Here is a 27,973-nt window from a genome sequence, read left to right as displayed (position 1 = left end):
GGCCCGCGTACCGCAAAAAAAAAAAAAAAAAAAAAAAAAAAAGATTGGTATAAAGAAACTTCAAGGGATTTGAGAAATAAAACCAATCACACTAATACCAAAGCTGTGAGCTGGAAGATAATATCGAAAAACATCACAGAGCAAAACAAAAAGTTAAGAGACAGGGATAATACATCCTGAGGTCCGACACCCGTTCGAGATGAGTTTCAGAAGCAGCTAAACAAGACAATAAGGCGGGGGGTGGGGGGAATGAGAGTGTGAAGCAAGTCTCCCCCAGATGATCAAAGACACGAGCCGGGCTTCCCTGGTGGCGCAGTGGTTAAGAATCCGCCTGCCAGTGCAGGGGACACGGGTTTGAGCCCTGGTCCGGGAAGATCCCACATGCCACGGAGCAACTAAGACCGTGAGCCACAACTGCTGAGCCTGCGCTCTAGAGCCCGTGAACCACAACTACTGAGGCCCACGCACCTGGATCCCGTGCTCAGCAACAAAGAAAAGCCACGACAATGAGAAGCCCGCGCACTGCAACAAAGAGTAGACCCCGCTCACCACAACTAGAGAAAGCCCACATGCAGCAACGAAGAGCCTACACAGCCAAAAATAAATAAATCTATTAAAAAAAAAAAGTGTTAAAAAAAAAAATAAATTATAAAAGACATGAGCCACCACGCCCAAAGGGCCCCAGAGCATTCCCAGTGGATGAATGAAAAACAGCCCAGTTATGTGAATGCGACATCACCCACGAGCCTCTTCGCACCCAAGGGGCTGGGCAACATGGCTGCACCACACACTTTAGAAATCCAAGAAGACCGTGTGGTTCAACTGCAAGAGATCCAAACCATGAATGAGAGCACCTCGCTTCTGGTTTTGGCTCTGGGAACAATTTGTGTGACTGTACAGGACTTGTAACTCTTATATGGCTTCTCCAGAAAACAGAGAGAGTCACAGACCCACCTTCTCGCAACTCTCCCTGGTTATGTGGCTGATACTATAAATGCAAACAATTTAGCAAGCACGAAGAGTCACACAAACCTAAACTGTTCCTGGAAACATCATACTTATGCGCATGTCTAGGGATTGCTATGGACTGCATGTTTGTGTCCCCCCTCCCCCCCAAAAATCATGTTGAACCCCTACTCCCCCTCCAATGTGACAGTATTAGAAGGTGGAGCCTCTGGGAGATGATTAGGTTTACGAGAGCAGAGCCCCTATGATGGGTAGGTACAGTGCCCTTATACGAAGAGACCAGAGACCTTGTTCTCCCTCTTTTTCTACCAAGTGAAGACACAGAAAGAAGGCAGCCATCTGTGAACCAGGAAGTGGGCTCTCACCAGACACCAGATCTGCTGGCACCTTGTTCTTGGACTTCCAGCCTTCAGAGCTGTGCGAAATAAATGTCACTAAACCACCCAGTCTATGGTATTCTGTTAGAGCAGGTGGAACTAAGAGATATAATTTAAGGCCTGCCTCCCATTTATTGTTACGTATTAGCATTTCAGCTGATATTCACAAGATGCTATTACAGCCATCTGATTTTCTGTAATCCTTCAAAACCAAGCCATGCCCCTCAAGTACACAGTGGCATGCACCCTCTAGGCCAAGAAGCCTCTCATATGATGTTTCCTGTATGCAGACTCTATTCAGGGTTTGGAATGAGAACAGTAAGAAGAGACCAAGGAGGTCAGAAGGTCTAGGCACAAGTCCTGGCTTGGAACTAACTAGCTGACTGGCCTGGAAGAAATTGCTGGGCTTCAGATTCCTCTGAAAGCGGAGTGAGTCAGACAAGACCAGCGAGAGCCTGCTGGCTGCACAGGGAATCACCCCGGGGGCTCCTGAGACCCACCCCGGAGACTCCAACTAGCGGGCCAGGGATGAGACCAATGGTGTCTTCGTTTTAAATTCTCCAGGTGACTCTGATGTGCAGCCAGTGCTGAGATCGCTAGACAAGAAGGTCTCTAAAAGCCCCTGTGGCTCTACGGAAGGCAGCAGAGGGTGCAGGGAGAGCAGTCAGCAAAACCTGGTTTTAAATCCACTTTCTGCCCCTTCCCATCCACGGCCTTCCTCACTTGTATAATGTAGGTAACAATGCTTCCCCCGAAACATTATGAGGCGGAAATAAAATCATGCAGGTGAAGAGCCCAGATGCAGCCGCTGGCACTTAGCAGGGGATCACAAAATGTAACTATTACTATTACAACTCTCTAATTAAAGAAACTACGGGATGAGTGAACTAAAAAGGTCACTGACATCCTCAGGTTCCCTGCTAACACAGCGTGTCCGAAGGGAACCTGCCTGCGGTTTAACCCTGCTAAGGAGGCAGCTGCTAAGGGGTGAGCTGGGGAGTCCCACCTGCCAAGTGGACCAAGCCCTGGACAGGCAGGAGGCGGGGGCAGGGCAGCTGCCTGCAACAGGATGAGTTCAGGGAGCCCACACCCACTGGGAAGCCGCGGGAAAAGACTTTCCTCTCCCTAAAGGAACAAACACTGTAGATAAAAAGTCTACGAACAAGCAGAATAAAGCTGTAATACTGGCTTCTGGCCAATCTGCCACGGTGAGGGAACAAATTCCCATACAAAACTGTTTTAACTGAGACTATTTGTTAATTTATTTGAAAGCAAGCTGGTGCCAGCACACCACTTATTTTCCTCTCATGCTAAAAATAAAAGTTTCTAAGCTGCCCTAATTGGTACTACCATCACACAGGCAATATGGATATCTCAGATGAAGAAGGGAAAACTGTGAAGAAGTTAATTTTAAAACAAACCTTATTGTTCATATTTTCACCGAAGTGTTAGAAGAATTTAGACGAGAGAATGTCTATATACCAAGTATTTGCTGGTAATGAAGTTTATACATTTTAGACACTCAGACGAAAACAGTCACGACCAAATCAAAGCTGTGAAATGAACAAGCAAACCATTTTTTAGCCTGCATTACTCCTTCTTAAAATCCTCCCTTCTTCCACTGATCTCACTAAAACTCAGAACAATACAAAACCCTCCCTGTTTTACAAATTCTCAACATCATTTTTTCAACCACACCCTTTTCTCTGGAATACAGGATCAAGCCCAAAATCATCTGGCTACATTCAGACCCATGGAAAGGACTGCCACTCCTAACAGATTTTGAACTCCTTTTCATTTCATTTTTCCAGAGACTAAAACAAGCAAAGCAGCCTTCAGTTCACCACAAACATGAACAAGTTTTATAAAGTCTCCCCCAAGCCTGGGGTGGGTGAAGGGACAAGTTTTCTGAACCATTTTCTATGATTCAAATGGCAGAAACAGTATACAGGCCCCACTTGAATGATAATGGGGTTTAATTGGCTTAGACCAATTTGGTTTTCACCTTTCATTTTGGATTCAAATTCCAGCTTTGTCCAAGAAGTGAAAATGAATTTGGTAAATATATCCCAGCGCCCAATTGGCATTTGAACGATGGGCAATCTGGACACTGGAATCTACGTCTTAAAAAGGAGGGATGTGGTTCAGGTGGCTGAATGGCGGCTGGCCTCACCCTGTCGCGCATTACGAGGCCTGTGCTCCCTCAGGATAATGAATTCTGCCACAAAAAGGAGCGGGGAGCGTGCTTTGGTATTTTGCCTTCATTTTCATTTTCATGATATGAAACAAACACACTGTTGTACTTCTCAAAGTTCCATTTCTCTTATTTAAAAAAAGAAGAAATTATGCTATTACTGAAGGTAATACAACGCAACAAGAAGAAACCCAGGACCTCACTCTCGCTTCCTCCGCACGTGTTAAGCCTCATTAAATGTCTTCTTGCCTGACATTTGCCTCCAGTGAGTCCATCTGGTCACTAAGACAAGTTTTCAATGACAAAGGCTCCCTAACAGCTCCATTAAAGGCCTGAGTGGCAGTGAGGAATTCCCATAGGTAATGAGATTATTCTAATCTCTGATTGATGAAGTATTTATCTAAGTATGGAACAGATATGAAGACTAATCAGAGGGGGGGTGGGCCGGGGAGATGGGAAAGTAATTACCAGACAGAGAAGAGTATGCATTTTCTTTGACACAAGAATACCTCAAGGTCATAATTATTGTGGAAATTTTATACAATTCCTCAGAAAGTGCCTCTAAAATTTTATCAGGCAACAGTCTAGGCAAGCAATTCAAAGTTAATTGGTTTTGGTCAAAGGTTACTTTGTGATACTAAATTACAGTACAAATGGTCGTCAAATTGAAGTTCGGGAAAATGGTTAAATTAAACGTGGACGGCGGGGGCGGGGGGGGTGGTGAGTTTAAACGGCGTAAAACGTTTTCCATCCCTAGGGGCTTCCTAGTTACTTGTCCATCTTCTGGATGTAACACGTCTTTCCAAATCTTTTTGCTTCCGAGAATAAAGCTCAGAGGAGGTAAACAGTTTTCTCGGGGCACTCCCTACTGTATTCCGGAACAAAGACAAGTTACAGTAATCTAATGAAGCTTAAGCTTCAGGGCTCCTTCTAAAACCCTGGGAAGGGCCCCAAAATATGTTCACAAGTATTCTTGTAGAAGTTACAGAAGAAAGATCTCTTTTGTATTCTTTTTCTTAAGGAGAACCTCAAATTGTATGAGCTTTAGGTCCAACAAAACCTGGATTTCCCTGGACCTCACAGTCTGTACCTCGTTATCCAGCAGCTTCTGCGAATGAGACACTGGCAGAGGCAGGGAGACTATTACAACTCTCTAATTAAAGAAACTTCAGGGTGAGTCAACTAAAAAGGTCACTGACATCCTCAGGTTCCCTGCTAACACAGGACGACCAATGGGATCCTGCCTGCAATTTAACCCTGCTTAAGGAGGCAGCTGCTCCGTCTCAAGGGAGACAAAAAAAGCAGCACACCCCTCAGGACACCACCAACCATCAGCATTTGTCTTCCAGACACGGCCCAGGTAAGACTTCAAGGACTATCTGACTTCTCAGGTTGGGAGGGAGGCCAGAGAAAAGAGAGGAGCTTGATTATTGCTAACGAGGATGAAAACACAATTCTGGGGATTGCAACTTTCTCATAGGGCTGACCAGAACATTATTCTTAAATTGAAACCTCAGTATATGTCAACTGAACTCCCCATGGTAAACAGTGCAGGGGTGGGGGGCGGGGGAGGACATGGCTTCTTTTTTATGGTTTTTTTAAATTGTGGGAAATTATACATAACATAAAACTTGCCATTTTAACCATGATTCAGCACACAGCTCAGTGGCATCAAGCACTCGCACGCTGCCGTGCAACCATCACCAGCAACCGTCTCCAGAACTCATTTCATCTAAACGCTCTGCCCGTTAGACGGTAACTTCCACTCCTCCCAGCACCAACCAACCATCCTTCTACTCTCCGTCTGTACGAATTTGACTGTTCTAGGTACCTCATATGAGTGAACTCATACAGTATTCGTCTTCTTGTGACTGGCTTATTTCACTGAGCATAATGTCTTCAAGGTTCATCCATGTTGTAGCAAATGTCAGAATTTCCTTCTTTTTTAAGGCTGAATAAAATTCCATTGTATGTATGTACCACATTTTGTTTATCCATTTATCTGTCCATGGACAGTTGGTTTGCTTCTACCTTCTGGCTGTTGTGAACAACACTGCTATGAATGTGGTACACAGATACCTGTTTGACTCCCTGCTTTCAATTCTTTGGGGTGTATACCCAGAAGTGGAGTTGCTGGATTATACAGTGATGCTACTCCATAGCAACCGCACCATTTTACATTCCCAACGACAGTGTACAAGGTTTCCCAATTCTCCACATCTTTGCCAACGCTTGCTATTTTCTGGTGTTCTGTTTGGGGTTTAGGGGGAATTTTTTGGTAATAGCTATCCTGATGAGTGTGAAATGGTATCTCATTGCGGTTTTGATTTGCATTTCCCTAACGACTAGTGATGCTAAGCATCTTTTTATGCGCTTCTTGGCCATTTGTACATGTTCAAGTCCTCTGTCCAGGGGGACAGTTTCTTGCTCAATATTTTGGACCTCCCTCCCCCATCCTCCCACTGGCACGCCCCAAGACCACGACAGAAAGCTTCCGTCTTCTGACAGACTACTTAAATCATCACAAACAGAATGCTGTAGAAATCTGAACGGTAAAAGTCATTCTGATGTGCTCTCAGATGGAAATGAGCAAGAGACAATCCTTATTATAAAATGACAAAGAAAATGGCTGAATTCTGTTTGTGTTCCAGAGTTTTGTGGAAGGTTGAACTTGCGAGCAACAAAACTGGACATTTAGCTGAAGCAATTTCTAAGCAAAGCGTTGAAGATGCATCTTGGCCCTTTCTGACAGCTTACAGTAAAAGGCAAGAAGAGAGAAATGACTTAAATATGGAATCGTTAAGCAAAAAGGAAGAGAACTTAGAGAGTTGGGAAATTCTCAGCCTATCCACATAGTAAAAAGTGAGAATATTGAGGGAGTGGCCAAGTTACCCTCTGATAAGGAGATTCTAGGATCAACCCTTTCAAGATGGTGGGAGAACTTTCTCAAAGGCTATTCAGAGGTCATCAGGGCTGCCACTCCCAGCACAGGCCCTAAGAGCAGGGGCCCAGGGTGAAAGAGGAAAACATGGCCTCCTCCACCTACATACCAAAGGACAGAGCTGGCTGGAGCCGGGGGGCCACTATCTCAGCCCAGGAGAGCTGTGGGCATGAGACCCCAGCCTGGAGAGCCTTAGGGCCCCAACAGAGAGCCACTGCAAAGCCATCTTGCCAAGCCATCGTGGTGACCTGGAAGGCAGAGCATCAAGTCAAAGAGGATTATTCTCCAGCCTTAAGGTTGAATGTTGTTTGCCCTGTTGGATGACATGGGACTTGTTACCCTTTCACCTTTTCTATTTCTCCCTTTGGAATGGGAATGTCTACCTTTGCCTGTCCCACCATTATGTTTGGGAAGCAGAAAAGTTGTTTGGTTTCACAGGCTCACAGCTGAAGAGGAATTTGCCTCAGCATGAATGGTACCTTGAGTCTCATTCATATCTGATTTACATGCTATTTAGATGAGATTTGGACTTAGATTTTAAAGTTGATGCTGGAATGAGATAAAACTTTTGGAACTATTGAGATGAATGAATGTATTATGCAGGTGAGAAGGACATGAATTTTGGGGAGCCAGTGCAAATTTATGAATGAATGAACATCTGTGGGCCCCCCTAATTCATATGTTGAAATCCCAGCCCCCAGTGTGATGGAATTAGGAGGCTGGGCCTTTGGCAGGTGGATAGGTCATGAGGATGGAGCCCTCACGAATGGAATTAGCACTCTTATAAAAGAGGTTCCAGAGAACTCTCACCCTCATGTGAGGACACAGTGAGAAGATGGCTGTCTATGGACCAGGAAGCAGGCTCTCACCAGACTCAGAACCTGCTGGTGCTTTGATCTCGGACTGCCGAGCCTTCAGAACTGTGTAAAATAAATGTTGTTTAAGCCACCAAGTTATGGTATTTTGGTTACAGCCCAAACTATGACATCACTTACTACGCCCCCCTATAGCTGTTCGCCTCATTCTTTCCAAATGTTTCTCTAATGAACTGGACTGTCCTGAGTTCCACGCCCAGCCTGGACGATTTCCTCCTGGGCTCACAGACCACTGGAAGAGCCCAAGAATCACCATTAGACCCATTTAGAAGCAGCATCATGAAGGGTTTTCCAGAAAATAGAAGGGAAACTTCAAAATAACAAAGCAAGACAGCTCAGTCACCCAAACCAGGGCTTTTTCATAAAGGGAAAAAACTACACAAACACAAACAACAGAAACACCAGAAACAGTGCTCCGTTCCAATCTCATTACAGTCCGTGGAAAGAGGCACCTCTAAGTGAAGTGAAGGGCACCGTGCAGAGCCCAGCAGGAAGTCCTCACCTCCAGAACCAGCCCCCAGGAGGGAACTGCAGCTGGAGGTGACAACACAGAAAAGAACGTTCTTGTCACCTTATGTAGCATGCCCACTTTATGCACTCTAATCCTTCTGTTTCGGGGCGAGGGGGGTGCAAGAGGAGCAGATGCGAGCAGTGCCCCCAGAGGTGTGCCATGTGTGGAGGCCCTGAATCTGTAGATGGGGGAACTCAGGGTACATGGTGGCCCGACTGCTCCTGAGCATCTCCAAGCCCAGGAGAGCCTGCATCCAATTTCCCCCAGTTACCTACAGCTGAGAAATACAATGTTCATCCCCCAGATCAACTACAATCAAATTTCTAAGTGTTTGCTGAGTAACAACCACGAACCTTAACTTACTGTTCAGGGTGGTACAGGGTATGAAAGTGATTTATGACTTCTGCTTCTCATGAGCTTATATTTCAGATTGGAAGATTATACATGGCGTATATAATAGAAGATTATAAACGTCATACAAAAATAGAAGATTATATACAATAGATTTTATATTCTATATAATAGATTACATATATAGGAGAAATAGACAATATGATACATTATATATTATATAATGGAAGATTATATATAATATATAATTGAAGAAAGTAATATACGTAATATATAATACAGGATTATGTATAGTCGATACATATTTAAGATTGTATAGATTATAGATTATAGATATTACATATATAATAGAAGATTTTACATATATCTTTGTAAATGAAACCTGTAAATGTATAATATGATAGTATGTGAAATTGGGTCTCGTATAGTGAGGGCATGAGAAAAGGGGGGAGAAACAGCCTTATCCACATGATCGACACCATCTTTCCAGAGAAGAGCAGTTTGAGAATCCACACTCTAAATTCTATCTTTCAAAATGAATCAACTTTGGGGGACTTCCCTGGCGGTCCAGTGGTTAAGACCCGCATGCCTAATGCAGGGGGCACGGGTCCGATCCCTGGTTGGGGAACTAAGATCCGGCACGCTGCACTGCACAGCCAAAAAAAAAAGTCAATTTTTTCAAATACTTAACATGACAAACAGAAAATGCTGAGGGGGGAATTCCCTGGCGGTCCAGTGGTTAGGACTCTGCACTTTCACTGCCAAGGGCCCGGGTTCAAGCCCTGTTTGGGAGCTATGATCCCACAAGCTGGGAGGTTCAGCCAAAAAAAAAAAAAAAAGCAAAGCTTAGGAATCAAGATATCTTAATTTATTCAGTTTAAAAATGCTATGGTACAATGAAGGCTATAATTACATGAGAGTAAGTAGTCGGGAACATAGTTTTTCCTTCTCATTGGTTTCAAAAAGATCAGAATTAAAATCATATCTTTTTTTTTTAAGTATACCCATATACCTCAATAAAGTTTTTTTTAAGTATAGCTATCTTTGAGCAAATCCCAACATCAAACTGCAGATTTATATAAAATTATAAACGAGTGCCCACTTTACATTAGAATTTCTAAATAGAGACAAATTTCCTACATCACTTAAAATATGATTATAATTGCCAGCAACCATGTGAGTGAACTTGGAAGCGGGTCCTACCCCAACTGAGCTCTGAGATGACAGCATCTCTAGCCAACAGACTTGAACCAGAGGTTCCCAGCAATGCTGGCCACGATTCCAGAGCCACAGAAGCTGTGAGAGAATAACTGGTAATTGGTTACACAGCAATAGATAACTAATATAGTTACCCTTTTACAAATTATCTTATCAAGATACAAATGCTTATATTTCTTTCCGTTTCTAAATTTCCATTTCAGACTTTGAAGTACTCTATTATGCAGAACTGAATAGTTAACTATGTTGCATGACTGTTGTAGACAATGAACTGAATTTAATAAAATGTGATTCAAAGAAAAAGAAGAGCTCAGGACACACAGAGAGACACCAGGCTGCGCCTGTAGAGGGATGACCATGTGAGGAGGGGGCAAGAAGGCAGCCGTCTGCAAGCCAAGGAGAGAGCCTCAGATGAAACCAGCCCCATCAGCACCTTGATCTTGGACTTCCAGCCTCCAGAACAGAGAGAAAATACATTTATGTATTTATATATGACTCTATTATAGGCCATACTTTAAGATTCAAAACGAGATAAGATCACTGAAAACAAATCTGATAATCTATGCAAGACAGAAGCAACTTGTTTTGGCATCAAGACAAAGATTACAACCTATGCCACCCAGGGACAAACTGCTGAAGGAGGCCCAACAGCACCAGGGTCAGGCCTCCTGAAGATGGGGCCAGGTGGGAATGGAGACCCATACCCCCGCTCCTGACTCACAGCAGGAAGTGAGTCAGGGTCACAGGAGCTGGAGTTGGCCATCCCATTTCCTGAAGTCATTACCCTCATGGCAGAGACAAGGATGCTGCTGGCTGTTCCTAAGACAGGGCCCTGGCCATGCAGACACCGAGAGGCTAGTAGCCTTTCTTACCTTTGGTAAGGGAATCAGGGTGTTGTTTGCTGCAGAAGTGGCTCCGCGCTCAGCCTGACCCACTGCCCTGCCCCAGGGCAGTTTGAGAATCCACGATTTTTGTTTTTAATGCAACATGCAAACTTTATTTAACAAAAGTAACAGGTCAAGTCAAACAAGCACTTATATTAAGAGAAAAACTAACCAGAAGAAATTTTATCTTAAACACCTTCCAGGAACCTACCGGCAGCTGCATTTCACCGCGCTCTGCTGCTGTGAAGAATACAGCTCACACCCAGGTATGGATGAAGCATTTGTACATTTTTCAAGTAGAAACACAACGGAACACAACTTTATAAACACATATCCATTAAATCTGAAAAAGATGTATTGAGGCACTCCACACCTACATGATCCTGCAGCCTGTTTATGTTTCCCAGATTTGTTTTTCACCTCTAGCCTCCTTTTCTAAATCTACAGTTTCTCAAAAACTTCCTTACTCTCCAATAATGTAAAACCTGCCTACCTCTCAGAGCTCCTCCTTCTTCTCAACCAGCATTACCTTCCAGAGCACAGCACTGAAAACTAGAACAAAGAGCAGGACACTACTAAGATCTTTCTGCCCCAGGGCCCCAAGCAACGCTAGAGACAAGGAGGTCTGGAAGCCAAAGAGAAGGGAGAAAAGATGTGAGGTCAACACACAAGTGGAAATTCTACTGGAAGTCTAACAGCTCACTCTAGCTCCAACACTAGGCAATTTATAAAGTCCTTTATATACATTATCTCCTAAGTCTTCTCAGCAATCCTTTGTCACAGTCGGTCCTGCAGCTACTAAGTAGTGAAGCTGGGACGTAAACTCATGCCTGTAGTCTGACAATACTTAGCACATCACTTCTGAAAAATCTCCAATTCATACCAGAATGCCTGAATCCTCCATGTCTTCTCATTAAATGAACGGCAGTAAAAAGTACTGGTATCGGGGCTTCCCTGGTGGCGCAGTGGTTGAGAGTCCGCCTGCCGATGCAGGGGACGCGGGTTCGTGCCCCGGTCAGGGAAGATCCCACGTGCCGCGGAGCGGCTGGGCCCGTGAGCCATGGCCGCTGAGCCTGCGTGTCCGGAGCCTGTGCTCCGCAACGGGAGAGGCCACAGCGGTGAGAGGCCCGCGTACTGCACAAAACAAAACAAAAAAGTACTGGTATCTTTGATCGTATCTAGGAAACTACATAGTAGTGAAAGAATGAGAATGAGAGGAAGATCAACTGCAACCCCTGACAGTAGCTGCGGTAAACACAGCCCCCATCTACCCAGGAGACAACGAAACACACACCTCACAGAGCCCCTCCCACAGGAAGTTCGTCATCATGTAACCTAAATCCCTGCCTTGATTTAAGTCCATTTCCTCTGACCCCTGCTCTACAGACCATATAACCCTCCTCTAACCATTCATCGCGCTCCCATTTACTCTTCACTTTCCAAAGTCTAAGTTTAGGTTTTGTAATCTATTAAGATTATTTATGATTACATAAACACCGTGGTTTTTTTCACACTAGCTTCTTACTTGAGCGCTGCTGTGTCATTCATTATCTGCAATACTATGTGGAATAGAGAAGAAAGCAAAGGAAAAACAGCAGTCAGGCTGGGTTTCACTCAGCATTGTCTCTGCCTTCACATCCCGTCCCCAGCTGGCCACAGGGGACGGCTGTTGAAGGGAAAGTGGACGTCTCTCCCTTTCTGCCATCTACTCAAATGCAGGCGGCATTAAGAACAAAGAGCCTGTCCCTTTACCCCCAAACTTCCCATCTCAGGGATGAGAGAGGGAGGGCAGGGCAGGCAAAACCGGTCCACACAGAACCAGCTGGCAGATGGGGGGTCAGAGGGCACCAGGGGCTGAAATGCTTCTCACAACAGGTGGGTAATCTGAAGGACGACAAGGGAAAGAAGGCTTAACAAAGCTGGGCGCAGTCAGACTTTTCTTAAATTTACTGTGATCCATATTGCATGGGCATGTTCACTTTGGAAAAATTCACCAAGCTCCCCACTATGATTTGTGCCCTCTATATTTTAAGGAAAAGGTTTTTTAATTGCTCTTCACTTAGTAATTCAGCATGAGAGAAAATTCTCCAAATCAAGCTCTTTTCTCCTGTGACTGGAGAAAAAGATTGCCTCTCTTTTCCTAAAAGTAAAAATGAAGAAACAAAGAATTCCTTAGGACCAGCTAGGTATTGTAAAAACAGGATAGAGAACAAAGACCCAGCCAACCATAGCTTCAGATAAAGATGCAGAACAGTAATGGATACAGAAGAAGTAAGGACTCAGAAACAAACCCTAAAGAACACAGAGAAAACTATTCATGCTGACCTACAACATTAGGGGAAAAGAATATTTAGTTGTGGGTAACAGAAGTGGGCTAGGATGTTTTTTTTTTTTTTTCCAGGACAATAGAAACCCAGAGAAATTTTAAAGTCTTACTCATTGGAAAAAGATAATTGCTGAGTTTTATGACCACGGGGAAAGGAAAGATGGCAATATTCAGTTTACTTAGGACCCAATACATGCCAGGTATGGTGTCAAGCTCTTCATATCATTTAAGGCTCATGATTAAATGTGAATTATGTATTTTATTGTTCCCATTCTACAGAAAATTGAGACTCTCATATGCTCTGAAGCAGAAGCTCCATGAAAGAAGGAACTCTGAGGCAAAGCAACTTTTTTCATTTTTCTGATGCACTGAGGTGTAGGAGTGTAGCAAACAGCCAAGTGAAGATATCCAGCTGGAAGCTACGATCATTGGACCCCGAAGAGAGGGTCCAACTAGAGGTGTATTAACTGGGCAGTAATGGACATGTATAAATGGTAGTTGAAGTTGGGCAAAAATATGGTTATGCACTGAAGAGGATCCGGGATGGCGCCCTAGGGAGAACATCAATTTGACAGTGAGAAGAGGAAGGAGAATCTGAAGGAAGCAGAAAAGGAATGATGAGCAAAGAAAGAAGAAAAGCAAGAGAAAGGGGCTGGCCCAGAAGTCAATTGCAGAAGATGCTTCAAGAAGGGGCAAGAGACAAGAGTGTTCAAGGAAGCAGACAGAGCTGCTCTGAGAAAGATGCACAAGAACATCTCCTGTACAAAATTTCTTCGTCTGAGTATAACTCATATCCAGCACAGTTCTTTTTTTTTAAAAATAAGAAGCTAAGGCTTTCTACTCTTTTTTAATTTTATTTATTTTTAAATTTTATTTTATTTATTTTTTTTGGCTATGCTGGGTCTTCATCATGGTGCACAGGCTTCTCATTGCAGTGGCTTCTCTTGTTGCAGAGCATGGGCTCTAGGCACACGGGCTTCAGTAGTTGCAGCACGCAGGCCCTAGAGCATGCAGGATCCAGTAGTTGTGGCATGCGGGTCCCAGATCACACAGGCTTCAGCAGTTGTGGCACACAGACCCTAGAGCGCACAGGATCCAGTAGTTGTGGCACGCGGGTGCTAGAGCGTGTGGGCTTCAGTAGCTGTGGCACATGGGCTCAGTAGTCGTTGCTCGCGGGCTGTAGAGTGCAGGCTCAGTAGTTGTGGCGCACGGGCTTAGGTGCTCTGCGGCATGTGGGATCTTCCCAGACCAGGGATCGAACCCGTGTCCCCTGCGTTGGCAGGCAGATTCTTAACCACTGCACCACCAGGGAAGTCTAGTCTTTAACTTCTTTGTTATATTTAAAATTGAAACACTTGCTGGGCTTCTATTCTGGATTTCATAACCAAGGGGCTACACCAATTACAAGATTAGGGAATATCATAAAATAGATATTTTAAGCCACATATAATGTTGCTCAAAAGCATAAGGCTATATTTTATCTTTTTAACTATTGCCTTGGAGGGAGAAGCCAGTTGCCCTGAGGGAATTAGGTAGTATAAAACTTAGCCACAGCTTCTGAAAGACCAAAGAAGTGGTACGGGGTAACAACACGATACTTGGTCTTTTGGGGCTGCATTCAAGTAGGGCTTAGGCAGTGCCGCAGAGATCCTGAGGCCACCGTTGCGGCAGTGAATACATGTGTACTCAAAACTGGGACCCAGCCATATTATCCTATTCCCAATGTCCAGTTAGGGAACTGAAAGACCTGGGAACAAGGAAAATCAAAACCGGTTTAAACAAATGTGTGTTTAAGATACAATGTAACACTCACACATTGGCAAGAGTACCAACACGGCCAACACAAAGAGGAAATGCAAATGAACTAAGGCCCTGGAATTTCAAACTACGATAACTGAACATACAGCTTTCTTTAAATGTAAAGACAGAAAATATTAGGGAAAATGATTCTTTTCTGTGCCAAAAATTCCTTTAGTCTATATACAACCCAAATATTAAAAATAAAATCTCCTGTGTCCCAAGGAGATGAAGAAATGCAGAGATGAAGAAAAAAATCCTCATTTTTAAAGGATTCTCCCTAAATTATTTCGGCAGATGCCTCAATTCTCCATTTAACCTCGTTTGTGTGTAAACAGAGATTTAACGATTAATGCCACACGTGACATAGATTACTGTCGGCATCTGCATTTTTCAAATGGAAACTCACTGAGTGGTCCATTTCATGGACCACATGGTGAGTGGGTGGTGGAGAAAGGATCACAACATAATCTTTCCAAGCTTTAATTCCTGTCCACAGAAAAGCAGGTTCACACAGGCTTAAGACACATTGTGTACAAGGAGAAAACACACAGAGGCAGTTAGGAAAACATGTTGGCAAAATGGCTTAAATTGTTCTACCTAAACATAATTTCCTTTCTCACATTAGCGAAACCTCACTGAATCACAAGTATTTCCCCCACAGATCTTCTATTCTATAGGCTATAAAGTATATTCTATATTCTATATTTTTAGAGACTCTTCTGTCCTCTGCAGTATTTACAAGAGCAGTGAATTTTCTACCTCGATTAATATAGCCCCTGGTCTCCACCTACACACCTTCAAAATACAAATTAAAATAACTTTTCATAGATCCTTCAAATTAAATATATGATATTTGTTCCTAGAAATTTTCTTTCTCTCAACTCCACCCAAAAGTAAGAAAAGTGAGTAAGATAATTCAAATTAACAAAACTGTGTTTTAATTTTTAAGTCTATGACACAGAAATCTGATATTTAGTTCTTTTTACTTAAATATACGCTCTGCAGTTTCTTAATTTTAAGAGGCCAGAAAGCTACGATAATATCCAGATGAAAGATCTCTTCATTTTCGAAAACAAAAACTCTTCTGTAATTTGAGACAGCTAATTAAAAAAAAAAACAACTGGAGACAAACTATAAGATAGAAAAAAATTATTTAAAATATCAGCAACAGTGACTGAATTATTTACAAAGATACAGTTGGATCTAACTTGACTAATTCTAATATGTACCTAACACATGCAGATGCACATATGTATTTAGTCTTTTTAAAATGACGAAATCAAACAGAACAATTAAGTAACACCTTTAATCAGCTAATTTAGTTAACAACGGGAAGAATTTATAAATGTGCATTTTCACACTGGAATTTCCAGCACACTGTCAAAGGGTTAAATATGTTAGAAGGTGTCCTGTGAATACCAACTGTCTGGCATTTCATGAAAACTCTTAGCCATGTATGACAAAGGGAAATAACAATAGTCGAGGAGGACAAAGACCCTCAGGGGAACTCACTTTCCCAAAACCATGAATGCATTCTCAAATTTTAAAACTTACGGCAGTCTGTTAGACATCATTACCATGCCAGAGACGTCTTTACTTATTATTTCCCAGGTCTTCTAACAAGAGACAGCACAGATCTTGATCTAAACACAGTAAACTCACTGAAATGAGAGGTTTGATCTCATTATTTGGAACCATGGAATCTCCCTGGTTGAGACATAAGCCCAGGGCTGCACTTATCCAAAACATTCACAGTAAACAGCGGAATCCAAGATCTAATGTCCACCCTTATAGAAAAATAGCTTTCTTCCAAGACTTATAAATGAGTATTATTCCACAGAAGTGAGGGCAAATTAGCTAAAACACTCATCCACAATCACGTGATGAATCTGATGAAATCATGGCTTGGCGAGCATTCCCAGCAGTATCCACTGCGTCCAGCTGAGCAGTGGATGGACGGTACAGGAGACCTGGGACTCGGACGCAGGATCAAAGCAGAGATCATCAACTAAATCCTTCTTACAGCTGGCCACCTTAATCTCTTCAGGGAATCAAAATGTGATTAGTAACAAAATGTGAACAGCCATCACAACAGTTTTGAAAATCAAGTTCTTACCGACAGAAGGAGGTTCCATTTTAACATCCTAATCTGCTTCCTTGTTTTCTAGGAAAAAGACCCTAAGATTCATCGCAAGTTGGCTGTGAAGTAGCTGAGGGATAAAGTGGATGTTGGGGATTTTCTCCTCCACGTGAAATGATGACATTCAAAGTTCTAGCACCAGATGGGGTGCGGGGGGCAGGGGGGAGGGGGAGTGAGGTGTGGGAGATGGGAGGGGAGAGGTAAGAGGGGGTCCTCTTACCCCTGGACCATCTCTCTACTTGTGTATTACAGCCAGTCTCCCAAAGGCTCCTTAGAAACATGATTTTATCAGCTAACCTCTTTCCAAATTGCTCAACTTCTCCCTCTTGATCAGGACCTCCCTCATGTCCCGTCCCCGATCTTTCATCATCCCTCTCCAGCTGCACCCCCATCGCTCTCCCTCCTTTCTCAAGCTGTGTAACTTTTAGAAAGTTATTGTAGAGTAATATAAAAATCACTTCACCTCCACTTGCTTGTATGTGTGGTAACTATGAGACTTTCGAAGAGCAGCAAATCCATATGTTACATACAGTTCCTGAGTATAGAAAAAGATGGAAAGGCTTTCAATTCCTTTCATGAACCCTAATGCAATAACTGAGAAATGAGGAACAATTATTATTCCTACTTTAATGGATGATATGATGTCAGCCTAGAAAATCAGACAGTCAGCTGAAAATGTGTTGGAATTATTAAGCAAGTTCAGTAAGGGGACCATACAATGAATAGACAAGATGAGTAGGTTTCTAATACATATGAGTAATAACCACTTAAAAAGTGAGGGGAAAAATCCTTTTTCCATCACCAGCAAAAATTACTAAATAACTAGAAATTAGTGAGAATGCATAATATCTATAATTAAAACCTATTAAAATTTTACTAAAGGACATAAAGAAGATTTTAAAAATTCTGAGACAATCTATGTTCCTTGGTAGGAAGATTCAAATCATAGGAGGTCAATTCTCTTAAATTACTATATATCCAGTGCAGTCGTAAACAGATTTTTAAAATGTGACTGATTCTAAAGTTCATCTGGATGGCTAACTTTGTAGAAAATACCAAGAAAAATATTTTGAAGGGAAAAAAACCAAGAATAACATGAGCGCATTTGCCCTATCAGATAGCAAAATATTCTATAAATTTACAATAATTTTAATAGCTTACTACCAAACAGAAATATTCGAAGTCCAGAAAGATACAAAGTTATATGGAGATTTAGAAAATGATAGAGGTGGCATTCCAAGTATATAAAGAAAAGATGGGGACCTCCCTGGCGGTCCAGCGGTTAAGACTCTGTGCTTCCAACGCAGGGGGCATGGATTCTATCCCTGGCTGGGGAAATAAGATCCCACATGCTGTGGCCAAAAAAAAAAAAAAAAATTGGGAGATTGGGATTGACATACACACACTAATATGTATAAAATGGATAACTAATAAGAACCTGCTGTATTAAAAAATGAATAAAATAAAATTCAAAAAAAAAAAGAATCACCTTCCAAATGCAGGGGATGAGGGTTCAATCCCTGGTCGGGGAACTAAGATCCCACATGCCACAGGGCAACTAAGCCTGTGTGCCACAATTATTGAGCTTGTGAGCCTCAATGAGAGACCCTGCGTGCCACAAACTACAGAGCCCACATGCTCTGGAGCCTGAGCGGCACAACTAGAGAGAGAAAACCTGCACACCACAACTAGAGAGAAGCCCGCATACCGCAGTGAAGAAGACACTTGTTGTGACGAAAGATCCCACATGCCGCAACGAAGATCCCACATGCTGCAACTAAGACCCGATGCAGCCAAAAAAAAATAAAGTAAATAAATAAATAAATAAAATATTTTTAAAAATCATTAAAAAAAGAGTATGTCCACAAAAAGGGAGGGAACCTGACAGCTCAGAGAAAGGCAAAAGTAAGATCAATTAAGATCAACAGTATCTCTATTTTAAAACATACTTAGAATTAATCTAGATTGACTAGAGTCTTCCTATACACTACAATAATTAAAACTAGGAACTTGAATGATGAAGACAAAGGCAAAAGAAATAACTAAGAAATTTACTAGGCACATTCAAACTTAATACTACTTTTCAAGTAGCTTTTACTCTTAAAGTAACTGAAAGAATTATTCAACATAAGAAAGGAACTAGTAGTTCATTTATGTCACAGGACTTAAATGATTTAAGGAAAGTTGTATAATTTTTAATAATTCCTTTATTTGTCTCTAATTATGAGAAAGGGTGGATTATACAAAGTTATATATTTTCTTTTCTGCAGTACAGTGCATTATCATTCTCCAAAGAGAAAACTGCTTGAATCCTAACTTTTTTTCACTTGTCGCTAGTTACCTACCAAGACATAGCATACTGACATCAAGAAAAACCTACAGACTCACAAATGTTAACTTCCCGTAGTATCAACACATGAAATCTTTTTTTGCCTTATAAAAAATTCCAGTGTTTAACTTTCCTATTTTAATTCAGGAAAAAGCAATAAATGAAGATTAAATTCAAAGCAAAAGGAGCAACATGAAACAAGTATCAAGAAACTGAGGGTATGGTTTCAATTTTCCATTACCTCAGTCTCAATTTTCTTACAAGTAAAATAAGAAGATTGACCAGAGCTCCAAATACATTTAATAGAGCATCAGAGCTATGACAGCTCTTTGAAAGAATTACATGCTTCATGAAAATATTGGTGAAATAAGTTCAGGAAATTGCACATAATTTATGCTCTTTGGAGATTCATACACACTGTACTGCAGAAAAGAAAATATTTAACTTTGTATAACCTACTGTTAATGATAATTAGATACAAACTATATGTCTGTCAATAAAGAAATTATAAAATTATACATCATTGTGTAATCTTTACAAAGAATATATTTTATACATTGACATGGCAGATCTCTGTGACACAAGTTAGAAGAGATAAACTACAGAAAAATACAGACATTAACTAGCTTTTTAAAAAAAATTTTAATTTAGTTTTTGTGTATACACTTGTCCTTTTGTATCCACAGGGACCCCCAAGGATACCAAAATCTGAAAAGGCTCAAGTCCTTTATATAAAATGGCACAGTATTTGCTAACCTATGCACATCCTCCAGTATACTTTAAATCATATCCAGATTACTTATAATACCTAATACAAAGTAAATGCTATGTAAATAGTAGTAAATACAATGTAAATATTATGTAGGGACTTCCCTGGTGGTCCAATGGTTAAGAATCCGCCTTCCAATGCAGGGGGCGTGGATTCTATCCCTGGCTGGGGAAATAAGATCCCACATGCTGTAAAAAAAAAAAAAAAAGAAAAAGTAAAAAGAAAAGATGGGTGCTAAAACAACCAAAGTTACAACAACTAAGTTTTTTCTTCCCAATCCTTTGCCCTGTCGTACAGTTTCACCGTGTGTAAAACCAGCAGCATAATACCAGTCTCTCCCAAATCACATATGGTACCAAAGCCCAAAGGTGTGTGGAAGCTTATTATAGCCTCTCACCAAGTCCCTAACCAGGGGTGAGTCCACGGTTGAACCAAGCCAGAATCAAAGCCGTACATTTTAACCTTTAAGTTCTCGTGGAAGCAGCCAAGGTACCACCTCTCCACTTTCAGAGACTGGCACCCGGGCCAAGGGGCCACACAGGCTGCCGTCTGAGTCATGGCTGAGTCCGTCCCGCCAAGCCTGCCAGCCCCTGCTTGGATGTCTCCACCTCCAGCGTGCAACCTCTTTGTTACAAAAACACTTCCAGTCCCCCTTCAGCAGTGGTCTGTTCCCTTCAGAATGTGACAGTTAACCACAGTGAATTCTGCAAAGAAAAGTAACATTCTACTCCTGAAGTGAGGAAAAAAAAAAAAAAATGAGAAACAATTCCCATTGCAAAAGGATGATTCTTAATGGGAAACTTGGGAAGAACTTGGGGAAAGCAGGTCAGAAATGATTCCAAGATCATCTGTATTTGCTGAGGAATAAGTAAAAGTTTTTATCATCTGGAATTCTGAACATGTCCCCGAGGGGAAGATTGTTTAGCATTTTGTGATGTGACAGCTTACCCAGGTCTTAAATATTCCTCTCAATAGAGGCTCTTTTTTATCTAGTACCTAGCCAAATCCACGCAGCACTGTCAGAGGACAAAGTAAAATGCCTGCTTATGAGCTATTTTATGTTTCCACGTGGAAACCCAAGCTATCGTTATCAGAGCTCCAGCAGGGCTGCAAGGCGCCTCTGAGCAGGAAAGTACTATAAAAGAAGCCGATTATATTTCCAAGATGGGATCACTGAGAATGTATAGACCGGTTAATGCTCAATGTTCTCCGTCCTCAGAACTGCCAAAGAGGCTTCCTTCCAGCCACTCAATAGTAAAAGTTCCAAGTACTTTTCAGAAGGCTCCTAAGGTTTTTCTTCTTCCTTTTTTTCCTCTGGGGGTGGGAAAGGGGGAGTGGAGGGGGTCACATGCATTTGTATATGTGCAATGAAAATAGATTTTTAAATGTGCTTTGGCAAAACTGGCAGGTACTAGTCTAGCTTCAGTGGTCAACATGCATATACTTTTGAGGAAATTAATTTTAACTTTGATGAAAAAATGTACAACGTGTATGAGCACACATTAAATAAAAAATGACCTTAAAAAAAAAAAGGTTCTATGGGGTGCTCAATAACTAAAATAACATTTAACAAAGTACAAGCTGAGTCTGTGAGCACTTCACCATTCCAGATCCATCTCTTCATCTATAGGGCAAGTGCCAACAAGGAAGCTCTCCAAAGTTCAGTCACCTGTAAATGTCTAAGACCCTAATTTTCAAACATTTGTATTCCCCACTGCACCCCTGCAGGACCCAAAAGGGAAAAGAAAGTCAGGGCCATTGGTTTAGTAAAATGAAATCCTGTCTTGGCTCTCCTATGATTTCACTTACTTTTTATAGCTTGGCTTTCAAACGTAGTAATTGCTTTCTTTTTTTAAAGACATGGATTTATACCACATTTAATTTGAGTGTCGCTATATATAGATTTTGGTCTACTATAATAGCAAATTCATAAGATCCCACCCCTGAAGACCTAACTATAACAGCAATTTAGGGATAGGATTGTCTTTTCCTATAAAGCAAAATTATTAAAGTGATCAAACATAATGTGTCCATCTGCTACCTAAAGACAATTCCTAAACCCAGCTTTTATGACACTCTCAAAATAAAAAATGCACAATCTCTTCCAGGAAGTCTGTGGTCTGAAAATTCTATGAGATTAAAAAAATTATATCATGTTGTCTCATGTCTGTGAGCTCTTATATTCTCTGGTTCAGATACTGGTACTTAAATCTCACAGTTAGAAAAGCTGTAGACTTTTCTAGAATGCTCTCAATTCTCGGAAAACAGATATAGAATCCACTTCTGTTCTTCAATTACTTATCTCTCACCAGAGAAAAGTGGTAATAATTCCTTTTCCCAGAATCATGAAGCTGTAGGTAACAGGAGCATGGCGCAGTCCAAAGAACATGTGCTCTGGAATCAGCCTGGGTCAAAACCCAGCCCCACTGCTGAATCCCTCACCCTCTCCAAGCCCACGTCCTCCTCCGCGGGCTGGGAGGGAATGCACTCCGGGGAGCTGCGGAGTTAAATGAGATGATGGCATCGTGGACTCCTACAAAGTCAGCGAGATGAGGATGCTGACGATGATGAAGCAGAGTCTTGGAAATACTCTCTCCAATCCCTTCATTTTCCAGATGAAGATAAGCGAGGACCAGAGAAATTACCGCACAAACCCACAATCTACATCTCGGTAAGTGGCTTATGAAGCAGGACAGTCTAAGGCTTCAGTTAGGACTTCTAGATGTGATGAACAAAAGCACAAAACTACTCATGCTCACGAGGGGCTCTGCCTCGAAGGAAGGCTGGCCAAAAACTCCCTATTGCCGCGCGTGTACGGAAATAAGAACTTTCCCCACAAGAGAAGGCCCCCAAAGCCTGATGGGTAACATCTGCCTTTATTCAACTTCAAATAACCCTTCATCTTTGCTTGGCCGCTTAAGACCATTCACTTCCAGCTGGTTTCAGGCCAGTAAAGCTGCCCAACACATCACGGCTGCAAAAGCAGCACAGGACACACAGACGTGGTATGATTCCCACCTGCGCTCGATCCCATGCACAGACCAGGCAGACCTGCATGGAAGTAGCTGAAAAGGACAGAGGTTCATGATGGAGAGGCAAACTCCTGGCTGCTCAACTGAAAATTGTCAGAAGAACTCTTAAACTTCCAACCATAAAGGCCCCTCACACCGACACCTCAACAATCTGCATCCTGGCCAAATGTGGCACCTCCGATCTCACTCCAGGCTGAGACCTGGCTTAAAGAGAGCCAGGTGCCAGGTACAGATAGCATCTATAGCTGAGATTCCCCCAACCCCCAGCTCAGATTTTCCTCCAAAGTCCATTTCCTGAAGTAGCTGCTAGTAAATCCAAGTCAAATTCAGACATCTTGAACAAAGAGGAAAAGAATGCAGATCACAAAATAAAATCATATGCCAGGAAAAAATAGAGCAAAAACTGGGTTCCTCCTTCTCTTTCAATGCCCTTGCTTGAAAAACCACTTCTTCAAAACAGAAGCCAGAAATGAGGAAACCTAAGATGGATCTGAAAATGAATTCACTTTATACATATCCACAGAGGCAAAGCCAAAGCCAAACCCAGAACATGACACAAGTAAGCCCAGTAATGCCTTACTAAAAACCATCATCCGTTCCAACGGCCACCAAGGCGAGCTTATACTTAAGCAGTACTCTACCGTCAGAGTAAGCTTTAACTTCTCAAAACTCCAGAAATTTGACAACAAAAGACACTATTGCTTCTGCAAGACAGCCCCCGGTGGTTTTCCCTGTGAGGTGAGAGCTGCACTAACACAGCTCAGGCTTCGTGGTCGTTTATATCTCTCCTCAGCATTAAACATATCAGAGATGAGGTCAACGAGCTCTTCAAGAACCGGCCAGGCACACGCATCCACACAGCACACCCAATGCTGTTTAGTCACCTTTAAACGCGGTAAGCTTTCTACAACTCTTAGTAGACAGCTCACCACATCGTACCTTTCCTTTTTATCTCATTTATATTTCCTTCTCAAATGATTTTGTGGCAAATTATCAAGTTTTGAGAGCTACATCAAGACTAGCGAGTTCCTTTTCATAAGCTCCTTTGGACCGATAATACAATAGGGGAGGGAAGTAAAAGCAAGAGTTATCACTCGTGATTCTGCAGATTCTATCAGCTGGTCCTTAAACTGACAGCGAGGCCATGCTGAGCAGCTCTGGGTGCTGCAGGAGCAGCAGCAAGGGATGGGAGGTCGGGGGCTAGTCTTTATCTGAACCATCCTTGTCAACTCCTGCACCTCACACAGTACTGATATGTGTCATGTGTGCTGTGTGTTGAATAAGGGAATAAGTGAATGACCAGACTGCACTGTTCGTGCAACAACGAGAGCAGGGAGACTTGAATTTTAGTCCTATCTTTGACTGTGAAAAGATGTGGTCAAGTCATTTAACCTCTCAGGAATTGTTTCCTTATCTATTTCAATGAAGCAATTGGATGGGTGATATCAAAAGATCCTTATAGTTCTTAGATCCTATAAACTTTTATTATTTAAAGTCTGGTTACATAACCACCTCACATCTATTAGGATAGCTACTATTTTAAAAAAAAGAAAGAAAATAATAAGTGCTGTAAAGAAGTTGGAACCCTCGTGCACTGTTGGTGGGAATGTCAAATGGTGAAGGCATTGTGGAAAACAATATGGTGACTCTTAAAAAAATTAAAAATGGAATTACCATATGATCCAGCAATTCTAGTTCTGAAAGCAGTGTCTCGAAGAGATATGTAAACCCATGTTCACAGCAACATTATTCACAATAGCCAAAGGATGTATAGACATTTCTCCAGAGAAGACATACAGATGGCCAACAAACACATGAAAAGATACTCAACATCACCAATTATTAGAGAAATGCAAATCAAAACTACAATGAGGTATCACCTCACGCTGGTCAGAACGGCCATCATCAAAAAATCTACAAACAGTAAATGCAGAGAAAAGGGAACCCTCATGCACTGTTGGTGGGAACGTTAATGGATACAGCCACTACGGAAAACAGTATGGAGGTTCCTTAAAAAACTAACAATAGAACTACCATATGACCCAGCAATTCCACTACTGGGCATATACCCAGAGAAAACTATAATTCAAAAAGACACATGCACCCCAATGTTCACAGCAGCTCTATTTACAAGAGCCAGGACATGGAAGCAACCTAAATGTCCATCAACAGAGGAATAGATAAAGAAGATGTGGTACATATATACCATAGAATATTACTCAGCCATAAAAAGGAATGAAATTGGGTCACGTGTAGAGGTGTGGATGGACCTAGAGACTGTCATACAGAGTGAAGTAAGTCAGAAAGAGAAAAACAAATATCGTATATTTACCATAGAATATTACTCAGCCATAAAAAGGAATGAAATTGGGTCACGTGTAGAGGTGTGGATGGACCTAGAGACTGTCATACAGAGTGAAGTAAGTCAGAAAGAGAAAAACAAATATCGTATATTAACGCATATATGTGGAATCTAGAAAAATGGTATAGATGATCTTATTTGCAAAGCAGAAATAGACACACAGACGTAGAGGACAAATGTATGGATAAATCAAAAAATCTACAAACAGTAAATGCAGAGAAAAGGGAACCCTCATGCACTGTTGGTGGGAACGTTAATGGATACAGCCACTACGGAAAACAGTATGGAGGTTCCTTAAAAAACTAACAATAGAACTACCATATGACCCAGCAATTCCACTACTGGGCATATACCCAGAGAAAACTATAATTCAAAAAGACACATGCACCCCAATGTTCACAGCAGCTCTATTTACAAGAGCCAGGACATGGAAGCAACCTAAATGTCCATCAACAGAGGAATAGATAAAGAAGATGTGGTACATATATACCATAGAATATTACTCAGCCATAAAAAGGAATGAAATTGGGTCATGTGTAGAGGTGTGGATGGACCTAGAGACTGTCATACAGAGTGAAGTAAGTCAGAAAGAGAAAAACAAATATCGTATATTAACGCATATATGTGGAATCTAGAAAAATGGTATAGATGATCTTATTTGCAAAGCAGAAATAGACACACAGACGTAGAGGACAAATGTATGGATACCAAGGGGGAAAGGAAGGGGGTGGCGGGAGGAATTGGGATCGACACATATACACTGTTGATACTATGTATAAAAGAGATAACTAATGAGAACCTACTGTAGAGCACAGGGAACTCTACTTAATGCACTGTGTTGACCTAAACGGGAAGGAAATCCAAAAAAGAGGGGATATATGTATATGTATAGCTGATTCACTTTGCTGTACAGTAGAAACACAACATTGTAAAGCAACTATACTCCAATAAAAATTAATTTTAAAAAATATACATTGGGACTTCCCCGGTGGCGCAGCGGTTAAGAGTCCGCCTGCCAAGGCAGTGGACATGGATTCGATCCCTGGTCCAGGAAGATCCCACATGCCGCGAAGCAACTAAGCCCGTGTGCCACAGCTGCTGAGCCTGTGCTCTAGAGCCGGCGAGCCACAACTACTGAGCCCGCATGCCACAACTGCTGAGGCCTACGTGCCTAGAGCCCGTGCTCTGCAACAGAAGCCACCACAATGAGAAGCCCATGCACCATAATGAAGAGTGGCCTCCGCTCACCGCAACTAGAGAAAGCCTGCATGCAGCAACAAAGACCCAACACAGCCAAAAATAAATAATTAATTTTAAATATATATATATATATATATATATATACACACATACACACATAGATAGATAGATAGATAGATACCATATATTTGTAGGGCCCAAGTGGCCCAGGTATTTGAAGTGGGCATGAAGAGATTCCAACTTCTGCTATAAACAAATTGTGAGGGTGGAATATGTTATCTGAATATGTATTCCAGTCTTTTATGAATGAAAAGTTTCAAAGTTTTATCTAGCAGATAATCACCTAATTATTCTGAAACAAAACAGGAAATACAGCAGAATGTATACATCTTCATCTGATGATATTAAAATTACTCTTTAACATAAAAAACAAAAAAACAAAGGATGGAAAAATCCAAGTGTCCACGAATGGATGAATGGATGAACCAGATGTGGTATATACATACAATGGAATATTATCCAGCCTTAAAAAGGAAGGAAATTCTGACACACGCTACAACAGGGATGAACCTTGAGGACATTACTCTGAGTGAAATGAGCCAGTCACAAAAGGCCAAATACTGTGTGACTCCACTTCCATGAGGGACCTAGAGGAGTCAAATTCATAGACACAGGAAACAGATCGATGGTTGCCAAAGTCGGAGGAGAGAGGAGTTACTGTCCAATGGGTACATAGCTTCAATTCTGTAAAATGAAATGAGTTCTGGGGATGGTTGGTGGGGACGGCCGCACAACAATGTGCGTAAGGCCACCGAGCTGCGCACCTAATAATGGTAAACGTGGGAAACTTTATGTGATAGAGACTTTATCAAAATTAAATTTTTTATGTTAAAAAAAGGACGACGTGGGGCTTCCCTGGTGGCGCGGTGGTTGAGAATCCGCCTGCCAATGCAGGGGACGTGGGTTCGATCCCTGGTCCGGGAAGATCCCACATGCCGCGGAGCAACTAAGCCCGTGCGCCACAACTACCGAGCCCGCGCTCTAGAGCCTGTGAGACACAACGACCGAGCCCGCGTGCCACAACTACTGAAGCCCACACGCCACAACTACTGAAGCCCGTGCGCCTAGAGCCCGTGCTCTGCAACAAGAGAAGCCACTGCAGTGAGAAGCCGGCGCACCGCAACGAAGAGGAGCCCCCGCTCGCCACAACTAGGGAAAGCCCGCGCGCAGCAACGAAGACCCAATGCAGCCAAAAATAAATAAATAAAATAAATAAATTTATAAAAAAGGATGGCGTTTATGGCACATCAATTATACCTAAATAAGCCTGATTTTAAAATAAAAATACGTTTTAAAGTTCCCCTGACAGTTACCCTTTCATTCTTCAAGTCAACAAATGTTTACCAATCACCCACTGATCTGCAGCTGATATGCGTGGGCTTCTTCAGAGGCTCTTCTGGCAGGAACAGGGAACACCCTTTCACTCCCACTCTATGAAAAGTGTGTTAGGAGTTAAGGAACTGGGGCAAGGCTGCTCAGCTGAGAACTAGTACAGCCAGCACGGAAGCCCCAGGCTGACTCCCAGCCACGTCCTACCCTCACCTTGCTAACTTTTCTAATCTGCCTGTCCTGCTCTGCAAAGGAAGCAGAGGCTCAGAAAGCTTAAGTCACTTCCCCAAGACTCCACACCTAGCCAGG

Source organism: Physeter macrocephalus, chromosome 10, assembly GCF_002837175.3.
Source record: "Physeter macrocephalus isolate SW-GA chromosome 10, ASM283717v5, whole genome shotgun sequence".
Classification (NCBI taxonomy): domain Eukaryota; kingdom Metazoa; phylum Chordata; class Mammalia; order Artiodactyla; family Physeteridae; genus Physeter; species Physeter macrocephalus.
The sequence above is the reverse complement of the archived record's forward strand: the minus strand, read 5'-3'. Positions refer to the sequence as shown.